General features: G+C 37.6%; 1 long non-coding RNA gene across 1 annotated transcript; it reads left to right on the top strand.

Annotated features, from left to right (window-relative positions):
* Nucleotides 1-3,933: 3,933 nt before the first annotated feature.
* Nucleotides 3,934-10,968, top strand: LOC144306025 (uncharacterized). Its single transcript, XR_013373051.1, has 3 exons — nucleotides 3,934-3,982; nucleotides 9,418-9,492; nucleotides 9,828-10,968. It is a non-coding gene; the product is annotated as an uncharacterized LOC144306025 (long non-coding RNA).
* Nucleotides 10,969-11,219: the final 251 nt, after the last annotated feature.

Here is an 11,219-nt window from a genome sequence, read left to right as displayed (position 1 = left end):
TCTTTGTGTTGTGACTGTTTTCTGCCCTAAAGGCAATCCGTATTGCCCTTCTATGTGCTTTTATGTGCTCTCCAAGTAAAAGACATTACATACCAGCCAGTGTCCTGATTGTGACAAGAACATATTACCAAGGAGGAAAACAAAATTGCTTTTTTGAGGCATATCCCCAAAACTCAACCAGAGGTGTCATAGAGTTTAGGGTTTATAATTTTAATGGTCACTTCTCTTGTTTCTTAAATTAGAAGCATGGCAGGTCAGTTAGCGTTTCCTGAATGCTCATTATGTGCCTCTAGTTCCTTCAATTAGCAATCTCATTCAGGCCTTCGGTGGCTCTATGACATTCTTCTTACATGTGAGAGATCAAAGCTCTGGAAAGTGTCCAAACTCAAATTACCAGTAAGCAGCATAGTTAGGATTTGAACTCACATTTGTCAGATGCAAACACAGGTATTTTGTTCCACTCTACATTATATAGTTTTGCCTCACTTCCCGCAATATTAAAATCATACAATTATTTTTGTCCACTTCAAGAGCATTCATAGGAGGTTTCACCTAAAGCTCACACTTCTTCATGAGTTTGGACACTTATAATCAGTTGGGAAAGCTATGAAATCTGTTAAAATTAAAAAAAATACCCACCTCTGCACCCTGATTATCTTGAGTGTCTTCTCCAAGTCATTACAAATTAGAAATGAAATGAAGCCCTGAATTGAGATTGTAGGTCCCTGGGAGGGTCTTCTTGTGGTGAGATAAGGACTGTGGTCAAGAGGAGCAACTGGGGCCCTGAGAAGTCAAAGACAGGTGGGTAATGGAGGGAAGAAAGGGCAGGCTCTGCATTTGCCTGAGGCTAGAAGTGGCTTGAACAGAATTGCAGAGACTCTTTGTGTGGGCAATAGTCTCTAAGGACTTAGTGTAGATGTAGAAAAGTGGCTGGAAAAAAAGAGAAAAGATCATTTGAACTCACTCATTGATTCAATAAACCTTCATTTTTGAATCTTGTGTATAAGACCTTGTGTCCAAGATTTTATTCTAGTGCTCTGAATGGTTAAGAGAAGCAGACGACATTTTTTCTTCTAGGGTTGGAAATATCAAGAGCCTAATAACTAGATGCTACCTTGAAAATGCTTCTGTACCTATATATATATATATATATATATATATATATATATATATATATATAACAATATAGATATATATTTCACACCAATATATTTTTTTAATTAAAAAAAGAGTCTCCAGGGGCACTTGGGTGGCTCAGTTGGTTAAGTGTGTGACTTCGGCTCAGGTTATGAACACTGGAGTCTTGGGATCGAGGCTCACATTGGGCTCAGTGGAGAGTCTGCTTCTCCCTCTCCCTCTGCCCCTCCCCTGCCGAGCTTGTGTTTTTTCTCTCTCTCTAATAAGTAAATAAAATCTTAAATAAAAACTTCATTAATTTTGTTTGCCAAAGGGCTTACTATTGAACAAATTCAACTGAATTTAAGCCTTCCATGGAAAGAGTCATTTTTTTTTCACTTTTATGGAAATCTCCAATCCGATAGTCCCGACTAGATTCCATTTTGTCAGGTTTATACTTTGCCTTATCTACTGAATCTTCTCCAGCTCCATGATGACAGACAACAGACAGGGAAAATATTTTGGACCAAAGTTTGGGAACATGTGCCTCATATAAATTCATTCTAAGTTCAGTTCTTCAGGATTTTAAAGGGCATTGTTTTCATTTAATGAAATGTGACCTGCATGCTTTTATCCCTTACGTTCTTTTTTTTTTTTTAAAGATTTTATTTATTTATTCATGAGAGACAATGAGAGAGAGACAGAGACACAGGCAGAGGGAGAAGTGGGCTCCATGCAAGGAGGACTCAATCCCGGATCCTGGGATCACGCCCTGAGCCAAAGGCAGACACTCAACCACTGAGCCACCCAGGTGTCCCTATCCCTTACATTCTTAATCAAAATATTGTAGAAGAATAATCTGACGTCTAAAGAATATTTTCAGTTTTTTAAGTAAGTCTAATTTTTAAAAGTGGAAAGTCATGATAGTCCATGGGCATGGTATCTGAAAGCAAAGATTGCTAATGCAAGTTTGACAACGGTCATTTAAAAATTTTATTTATTTTCTTTTTCTTTTCTCTCCTTTTTAATTTCAAAAAGTTTTTTCATTTGGCTTACTAGTCCATTTTATTTATTTTCTCAGTCTTATTGAAATGTAGTTCACACTTAGAATTGTATAAATTTAAGATGTATTATGATTTGATATATGTATTATATACGTTCAAAGTGTATAATGATTTGATATGTGTTTATATTGCAAAATGATCAACACAATGAATTTAATTAGTATCCGTCATCTTTGTTTTCATTTAGTCACAGGTAGGGGAGATGTAAGGATCAGTCTCAAAATGTAACGTCAAGTTCTATATAGCTTTAGTAATAAAGATGAAATACAATTATGTTAAACATACAATACAATATAATGTCTCAGAATAGCCTCTTGTATACTCAAATGTTAGTTACTATCACTATTATGTTTAAGCTCATATTAACACATCAAATGTTTATTATTGTATTTTAATTTCTCTAAGTTACAATATTCGTATAATATACTAGGAACTGTGCTGACTTATTACAGTTTGTTTTATTAGTTGTTCTCTTTGTCCAAAGAACATGCAACCTCAGATTTTAGTGCCCAGGACTAATTGTAAGTCTAGAATTTCTATTGAATTTCACTACCACCATTTCAACACGGGTATGGAGAAAGAATCTATTTGGAGTGCAAATTTATCCAGATTCTCAACTGAAGTTCATCTAATAATCATTCTTTGAGAACACTCTATGTTCTTGAATTTGAGTGTGCAGAGCTTATGGCCCTGTTCTTAGGTAGTTTACAGTACAAGTGGAGGAGACAGATGCATAAACAGATAGATTGTATGTGATGGGGTAAGTGTTAGTAGTCAGCTGTGGGAGCCAGAGTAGATAACTGCCTGGGGGAGGTGGAAAAAGGTTACCCAGAGGAGATGGCATTTGATCAAGGTTTTAAAGGATGGGAAGGAGTTTCCTCAATTTCTTTCTCTGTAAACAGAGGCAGTAGGACAGGATTTTTTTTACTCCAAATTTCCATGATTTTTATGCTGTGGATCCCACTTTATTAATAATGAGGAGCATTGGCATGGGGCCTTTGCATTTTGATTTTTGCAGATCTTATCCGCACAATTCTGTGGCTTCTCCATCTATAGTAGGAGCATCAGTTGACTGTTCAGCTGTTCTGCTAACCTGCCAGATGGCTGAGCTTTTAGATTTCAGGACAAAGAATTCACACAACTGGCTGAATGTTTCACTTTTCATCAGAAAATTTTGGCATCAGGTGGACAATAACCATGGACAAACTTCAGGAATTTGAGTGATTTGGATTTGGTACAGAGAAAATAATAGCTTAGATTCTGATTTGAAGTGAAGCTCAATTATCCTCAGCCAAAAAATAGCCTTTCTTCTTCCAAGTGGTCTAAGATGCTCATTAGCTCTGGCTTTGGTCCTGGGGTATTTTTGTAATGAAGTCGGCTGAAAGTTTGCAGGACAGATGGAGTTGCCATCTTTCATGGGGCTGTAGAAGAGAGCAGAGCTGAGTTAGAGACTGGAAGAAATTAAAAAATTCAATGAGAAGAAAGGACCAAATGTCACCTGAGTGATTATGTAATTGTGCCCAGATCTTTCTCAACAATTCATTGGTAATTATAGTGGTATTTTTAAATAAACCAACCTTATTTAGGTAAAATGCACACATTGTATAAGTATACAGTTCCTTGAGTTTCAGTGAATTTCTGCACCCACAAAATCATCATGTGGCTGAGATATAAAATACCATTGTCAGCCCAAAACACAGTCCTTCCTCCACAATTTTTCTCCATCCCACACCCCAACCTTACATAACTGCTAACCTGCTTTCAATCACTGTAGATTAGATTTGTCTCTTCTAGAATCTCATGTAAGTGGAATCATAGTATACTCGTGTGTGTGTGTGTCTGCTTTCTATTACCCAGCATATTTTTGAGATTCATCCATGTTGTTGAGTGTATCAGTAGTTTTCCCTTTTCATTGCTGATTCTTATTTCATTGTATGGAATACCACAATTTTTTTTTTTACCTGTTAACTTGTTGGTGAACATTTGGGCTCTTTCTGATTATGGACTCTATGACTAATCATGTATGATTCTTGGTGTGGACATATATTTTCATTTCTCTTGGATAAGTACTTAGGAGCAAAATTACTGGATTGTGTGTGGTAATGGTATGTTTTAACTTTATAAGAAAATGCCAAACTGTTCTCTAAGTGGCCCTACTTGTTTGCATTCTCATTAGCAATATTTAAGAGTTTCGGTTGCTCTACATCTTGGTTAACCTGGTTTTTAGAATTTTAGATTTTCAAGTAGGTGTGTAATGGTTATACATTGCTGTTTTAATATGCATTTTCTTAATGACTAATGATTTGGAGTTCCTTTACATTTGCTTAGTAGCCATTGATATACATTAAGTTGTGGAGTATTTGTTTCCATTTTTTTTTTTGCAGTGGTTTTAAAGCTTCTCTATGGCACCCATGTCATTCCATGAAGAGGCCTTGGGGCTACCATGGTAGATGGATTGGGTTTTACTTAAGATTATTCTGAAGACAAGTTTTCATGGCTAAAAGCAAAATTTGAAAAACATTGGTTTAAAGAAAAATTGGGAAGGGGGTAAATGGGGTTTCCATTCCTTTCTTCCTCAGGGCCTACTCAGTAAGTAATGAAGTGCTTGGGGAACACAAGTCTTAGAGATAAGATTTCTGAATTTTAGGAAGCCTTGTAGTAGAGAGAAACATGCCCAGGCTCCGGAGTTGCAGAGATCTGAATGTAAATTTGTTAGCTCTATAAACTTGGACAATCTATTATCTCCTTTGAGCCTATAGTTTTATCAGCTGTAAAATAATATAGCTATTATAAAAATATTGTAATGTGGTTAATATTATCTAACCAGTAGGTTATTCTGTAGATAAAATGAAAACATATATGTGAAGCGTCTAGAGGTATGCCTAGCACACAGTAGCTATGCATCAAATGTTAGTTTCCTTTTCTTTCTCCCTACTCCTAAACTTGCTTTACTTCTCTCTCTTTATTTTTGGACCTCAGGATTCCTCACCATGTCACTCCATTTTTCCTAACCTTTAGAGGCTCTAGACTTAGATAAATTCTTCCTCCATTCTAACCTTTACCTGTTAGTATTCTCTGATGGAGTCCTGATGAAGGTGCGAGTAGCTAATCTGATAAAACAGAATTTTCTGTTAAGGTGGTAATGGTTGATAATATTTCGAAGTTTTCATAAGTTTCCAATCCAAGGAGTAGGATGAAAGTAAGAATGAATAACAGAAAAATTTAAAGCCTAACAAAGGCTGATTAGGGTAGGTAGTGTTTTTGGTATGGTTGGCTTTTCCCAGAATCCCATAAATCACAGTACATAGGTTGTTTTTGCCAGGGAGTTGGTCTGCATTTGGACATTTTCAATTAGTTGTTCCTTTTCAAGCTTACTTCTCTCCCCCTTTTTTATGAGGTCTTTCCCACCATTGTCTAGCAGGCCAGAGCCATATGGATGATTTTACAAGCCAGGTAATTTTTCTTTAATAAATATCTTCTGTTTCTCCACTACTTGTTGATTGCTTCTGAATTAGTGGCACTTTGAATAAAGGTTTTAAGACTTCTGATAAAACTGTAATTATTCGTAGTTGCGGCAAAACCCTGATTGAGTAGATAGGCCTGGAATTGGTTCTCTGGATTCTACTTTGGGAACTCATATAACATCTAGGCTAATAGATCTTCAAGGGCAGTTTGGATGATAATCAGCTCTACCTCAAAGGTGTTGTGTAATCATCAAATACTAGAATATTATGGCTGGAAGGGTCTCAGGGAACGGTTAGTATAGCCTCACATCCAATTTTCAGATAAGAATATATATTATTGTGATTGAAAGTGATTTCTTGATAAATGTTAGTCTGTTTCATTGGTCACGATGTTAACCTCGAGATCATCACTGCTGACCATATTCTGAGACAGCTGATTCATTAATTTCTTGGACGTCACTTTTCATAATTAAGTTCACAATCCCTGATTCTGGTTACTGCTCATCTGTGCAGTTTTGTTAACACATCTTATTTTTCTATTGCTTTGGGAACCAGAGAGTTCTGTGTAATATTAACATTATGCAAATAAAGCCAAACTACGCACAGTAAACTTTGGGTCCTGAAGTGAGCTAGCTTCTTCTTTGCCAAATTATCTTTAAGGACAAGTAAACAAACAACTCAAAAAATGTTTATAGCTTCCATGAGATAGCTGTCCATGAATGGGTCCTTACTTTGAAACTTTATCCTCTTTACAAACAAAAATATGTTCCCCCAGATGACTGAAAAAAGATTGCCTTCAAACAGGGTAGCTTGGGCTGACATACATCCAAGTTATCCCATCTGAATATTCCTGGAAAACTCAGTTCTGTTCTGAGAATGAAAAGTTATAAGAGAAAGTGCATGGAGACTCTGGCACTCTTTGCTCTTATCTGTCACACCGAGCCACTCTTGGTGGACCACCCTCAACAGTCTTTGAAATACTTAAATGTCCTTCCTGAAACAGTGTATGCCTCCACCCATTGAGCAAAATTGGTCAATATCAAGTCTTCATTGGAAAAATAGAAGACAGCTTAGAAGAGCATAGCAGTGGGCCAGGCATGGGGTTATGATGGCTTGGAATGAGGTAGTGGGAACACTGTTGGGAAAGACAAAGAATTCACATCCAAGTGCTGAGAGTGTGGAAAGGGAATAGAATTTTTAGTTTAAAATTTAAAATTAATTTTTAAAATACTCAGAAATAGTAAAAGAAGAGTTGCAACTGCACCACACTTACATTTTATTTGGATTGCCCTGAACACTCTGCCTAATGATATCTGCCAGGAGTTCCTCTTTTTCCTGTTTCACATGGTGAAACATCCATTTCACCTCCTCATCCATTTCACATGGTGGTGGTTGTATTGTCCTGTTGAGTTATGCTCATGTCTTGTTTTAAAAACAGCTGCACTTCCTTATGGGGAAGGGGGTACAGGCTATTTGTTTCACATTGTGTGAAATGCTGGAGAATCGCAAGGGAAGGAGGTTCTGTGCTAGCAGGCATTGTTAATATGCAGTGAACATGGAAAGTAGGCACTCAGGATTTGAAGGAATTTACAGGAAAGAGGCTGGAAGTCACCATCACTAATTAGCTTATGAAGTGGAATCAAACATACTTGTAATTTAGCACAAAAAGAATGTTAAGAGAGAAAAGCACAAAATATTTTTTAAACTCCCATACTTGGAAAGACTGTAAGTTGTAAAAAAAATTATTTTTTAGATCATAAAGTGAGATTTTAGATTGAGTATTGCTTATAAAAGTTCTGGAGGAGGCCTGGCTAAAAGGAGATGGATTTTCTTTTGGGATTTGCATTGAGATTGATTTTTTTTTTTTTAAGAAAAAGTCTAAATGTCTTGTTGAAACTCACATTGCTGGCTCCCACTCCGAAAGGGTATGATTCAGTAGTTCTGGAGCGAGGTCTGAGAATTTGCATTTCTAAGTCCCAAGGTAATGTTGAAATTTCTGTGTCCTAAGACCACTTTGAAAACCAGTGATTGATCAATTCCATTATTTTACACAGTCAAAACTCAAGCTAAATTTCATATTTTTGTGACATGGCCAGAGTTACATGCTTAAGTCTGGTCAAGCCAGGACTGGACCTAAAACCTGTGGACTCCAACTCCATAAGCATTTGTTTCATCTTTGGACCTTAAAATGTATGTCAACCAATGGCAACAAGACATTGTGGGCCTGGAAATATGTTTAGTAGAGGAGAAGAGTGAATCTAGTTGGCAACAGAGTCTGGTGCAATGTTATGGGAGGGTCCCAGGCCCTGTAATTCTTTGTGACTCTTGTTTTTAAGAATAATTAATTTATTTTATTTGTTTTAAGTCCCCACCCCCAACTATAATGGAAGCTCCAAATTGCAAAAAATTTTTGTATTTCTCTTCACTGCTGCATCCCCACCTCCTGTACTATGCCTGGTACATGGTGAGAACTGTCAATATTTGTTGAATGAGAGAAATGTGATGGTATACTCAACACTGAAACAGAAACATTTCCCTCTTTTCTTCTGTGAATGAGTGGTACTGGAGAGAGAGCAAACTTTACCTCCTCCTTCTTATGGCCACGGGTGAACCCTACAGTAGTTCCAGACTTGGATATGCCTTTGGCAAAAGCTGCCAAGATTCCCAGGCCACCCAAACCAAAACTTAGGCATATCTGGACCAGTGGTGACCAATTTGCTAGCTCTCTCTCCAGAAGAGGATTTCAAAGCCATCTTGATAATAATGAATATTCACTGACCCCTTACAATTTGCCGGGTACATAGGGGCATTAGCTTACTTAATCTTTAGAACTTCCCTGGAGCGAGGTACTATCATTGGCCTCACTTGACAGATGAGCACAGTAAGGCCTATAAGGTTAAAGAGTTGCTCAAGGCACATGGCGGAGTATTTGAGCTGAGGTTGTCTGACTCCATACACCATGCTCTTAATGATCTGACTGTGTGATCTTTTTATGGCCTTGTGAGCCAACTAAAGCTACACACATCCTTCAGATGAAGAGGAAGTCTTGAGGCCCATCAAAACTAGGGCTGGATTTCATCCTCTCTGGGCTAACTCAAACTATCTAAACCTATGACTTAGGGAAAAAAATTTCTTGGGAATAGAAGTAATTGGAAGGCTATAGCAGTGGATTACAATGAAATGTCAGAAAGCAAATCCAAGGTAGAGAGAAGTAAAAATATAAAATCATGGGTCGCTTGTAATGGCTTTGAGATGTTTTCTTTGAAGTCCAGTGGTTAGGAGTTCAGAGCAGAATTTTCTATAACATGTTACCTATCTGTCTGGAGAGTAAAATATTTTAGGCAGACTTTCTCTCTGTCTTTGTAAGGGGAAAAAATAGTCCAAAAGATAATAAAGAGTTGAGTAAGAAAGTTTTTCTTAAACTTCTTTCTGTTATAAGCATGTAGACATTGAACTTAACACTTGAGGTCTGAGCTCATTTTTCTTTTGACATCATCTGCCATGTTACATTGAATAAACAGAGTAGGAAATTCTTTACTCTTGGTACTTTGAATGTTGGACACCATTTACTTACAAATTCCTCCATATTGCTTATAAGAACACCTTAGGACACCATGATTATCTCAACGGATTGCTCTTTGGAAATCCCACTAACTTTGAACATAAGAAATGGAAGGGGCAGGGCTGAGTCCCCAAGTGCTCTCCTTATTTCACCCAGGAGTTCTTTTTGTGGTTCCCATCACTTATGTGCTCTCCTTATCTCTGTATTTTAGGCACCTCTGAGCTTACTGATGCCATACAACTAACTGCTCATCGAAAATGGTTGGTGGAGTTCCTTTTCCTACAGGGTAAGATACTCTGGTTTTAAAGGGATTTCCTAGTTAATTGCTATTAGATCACCTAGTAAATTAGCATCATTGTCAGATTTTAGTGAATTGTGCTGCGTAATAAACAAACCCTAAGTCTCAGTGGCTAACGATACACATTTATTTCTTGCTCATGTAATATAAGGGTCACAGGTCTCTAGCAGGTCTACTACACATGGCCTCTTTCTTCCATACTGAATGAGCAGCTTCTCTCTGAGATATGCTCTTTGTTATGGGTTGAGTTGTATCCTCACAAAATTTATATGTTTAAGTCCTGACTCAGTATGTGACCTTATTTGGAGATATGTTCCTTACAGAGGTAATCAAGTTAAAATGAAATCATTACAGTGGCCTTAATCCAATATGACTTGTGTCCTTATAAAAAGAAAACTTGGAGGCATACACCGAGGAAGAACGCCATGTGAAGAGACACAGTGAGAAGATGGCCACCTACAAGTCAAACAGAAAGACTGGAACAGATCCTTATCAACCTTAGAAGGAACCAACCATACTGACACCTTGATCTTGGACTTCAGCCTCCAGAACTGTGAGAGAGTGAATTTCTGTTTAAGATATTCAGTTTGTGGTACTTTGTTACAGAAGTCTTAGCAAACTAAGATGACCATCTTGTAAGAGAGATGCAGGCACAAGATGCTTAGCCAGACCACAGTCATGTGTAAGGCATCTTCTCCTAGTTGGCGGGGCATGCCCACTCACATTGTATTGGTCAGTGCAAGTCACACGATCAAGGCTGGGAGGTATGTGCTTTCCTGTGGGGGTGGGATGCAAGGGGAGTGAAGGTTTGGAAATTATAACTCAGGTCACTCCGATTAGACGTACCGGATTGATCCCGGGGTCCTGGAATCAAGCCTGGCATTGGTCTCCCTGCTCAGCTGAGAGCCTGCTTCTCCTTCTCCCTCTGCCTGCCTCTCCTCCTGCTTGTGCTCTCTTTCTCTGTCAAAATAAATAAATAAATAAATAAATAAATAAATAAATAAATAAATAAATAAATAAAATCTTTAAAAAAATTTACTTGCCAACTCGGATGTGGTTATTCAGTTTATATTGGTACCATTCATGGGTTTGTGAGTTTACAATAAAATATCTGGATGAAACAGTCCAGCTGACCACCCATTTCATGCACGTGTCCTTTCTCTACCATCCTGCAAGAAGATCTCCAGCATCAGCTCAGATTTCTCCAGAAGGAGAGGGCTTACTGTCTCTGAGGTGTTCTTCCAAATACAGAACTGAGCAACCTTCATGTTTGGGGACTGTCAGGCTTTTACACAATCCCCAAATCATGTGAAGTTAACTAAAGTCCTCTCAGACTCTGAATCAGGCACACATATAAATAAAATCCCTATTTAGAAAAACACTCTGCTTCCTGTTGTCATTTTTTCTTTCTTTTATATTCAGGCAGGGCAGACAGTGTTCTCAGGGGTTCCTCAAAACCACCTCTCTGAGACCCAGTGGAAACCAAGCACACAGATTAAATTATATGTGCACTTTCAAGGTTTCACTAAGAAAAATGTTCAGTGTGAAGACATGATATCTGAAGCTATCGTGATAACTGCATAAAGATCCTTGATCTTAGTGTTATGGTTTCTTAGTGTATTATATTTTAAAGAATAAATACAAAATGGAACCCACGCTTTTCCCTTTTAATGTTTTTTGACTTTGATTTGACTTTGATTTAATATTAATATTGC

The sequence above is a fragment of the Canis aureus genome, chromosome 36, assembly GCF_053574225.1.
Source record: "Canis aureus isolate CA01 chromosome 36, VMU_Caureus_v.1.0, whole genome shotgun sequence".
Taxonomy (NCBI): Eukaryota; Metazoa; Chordata; class Mammalia; order Carnivora; family Canidae; genus Canis; species Canis aureus.
This window is presented reverse-complemented; position numbering and strand designations above follow the sequence as displayed.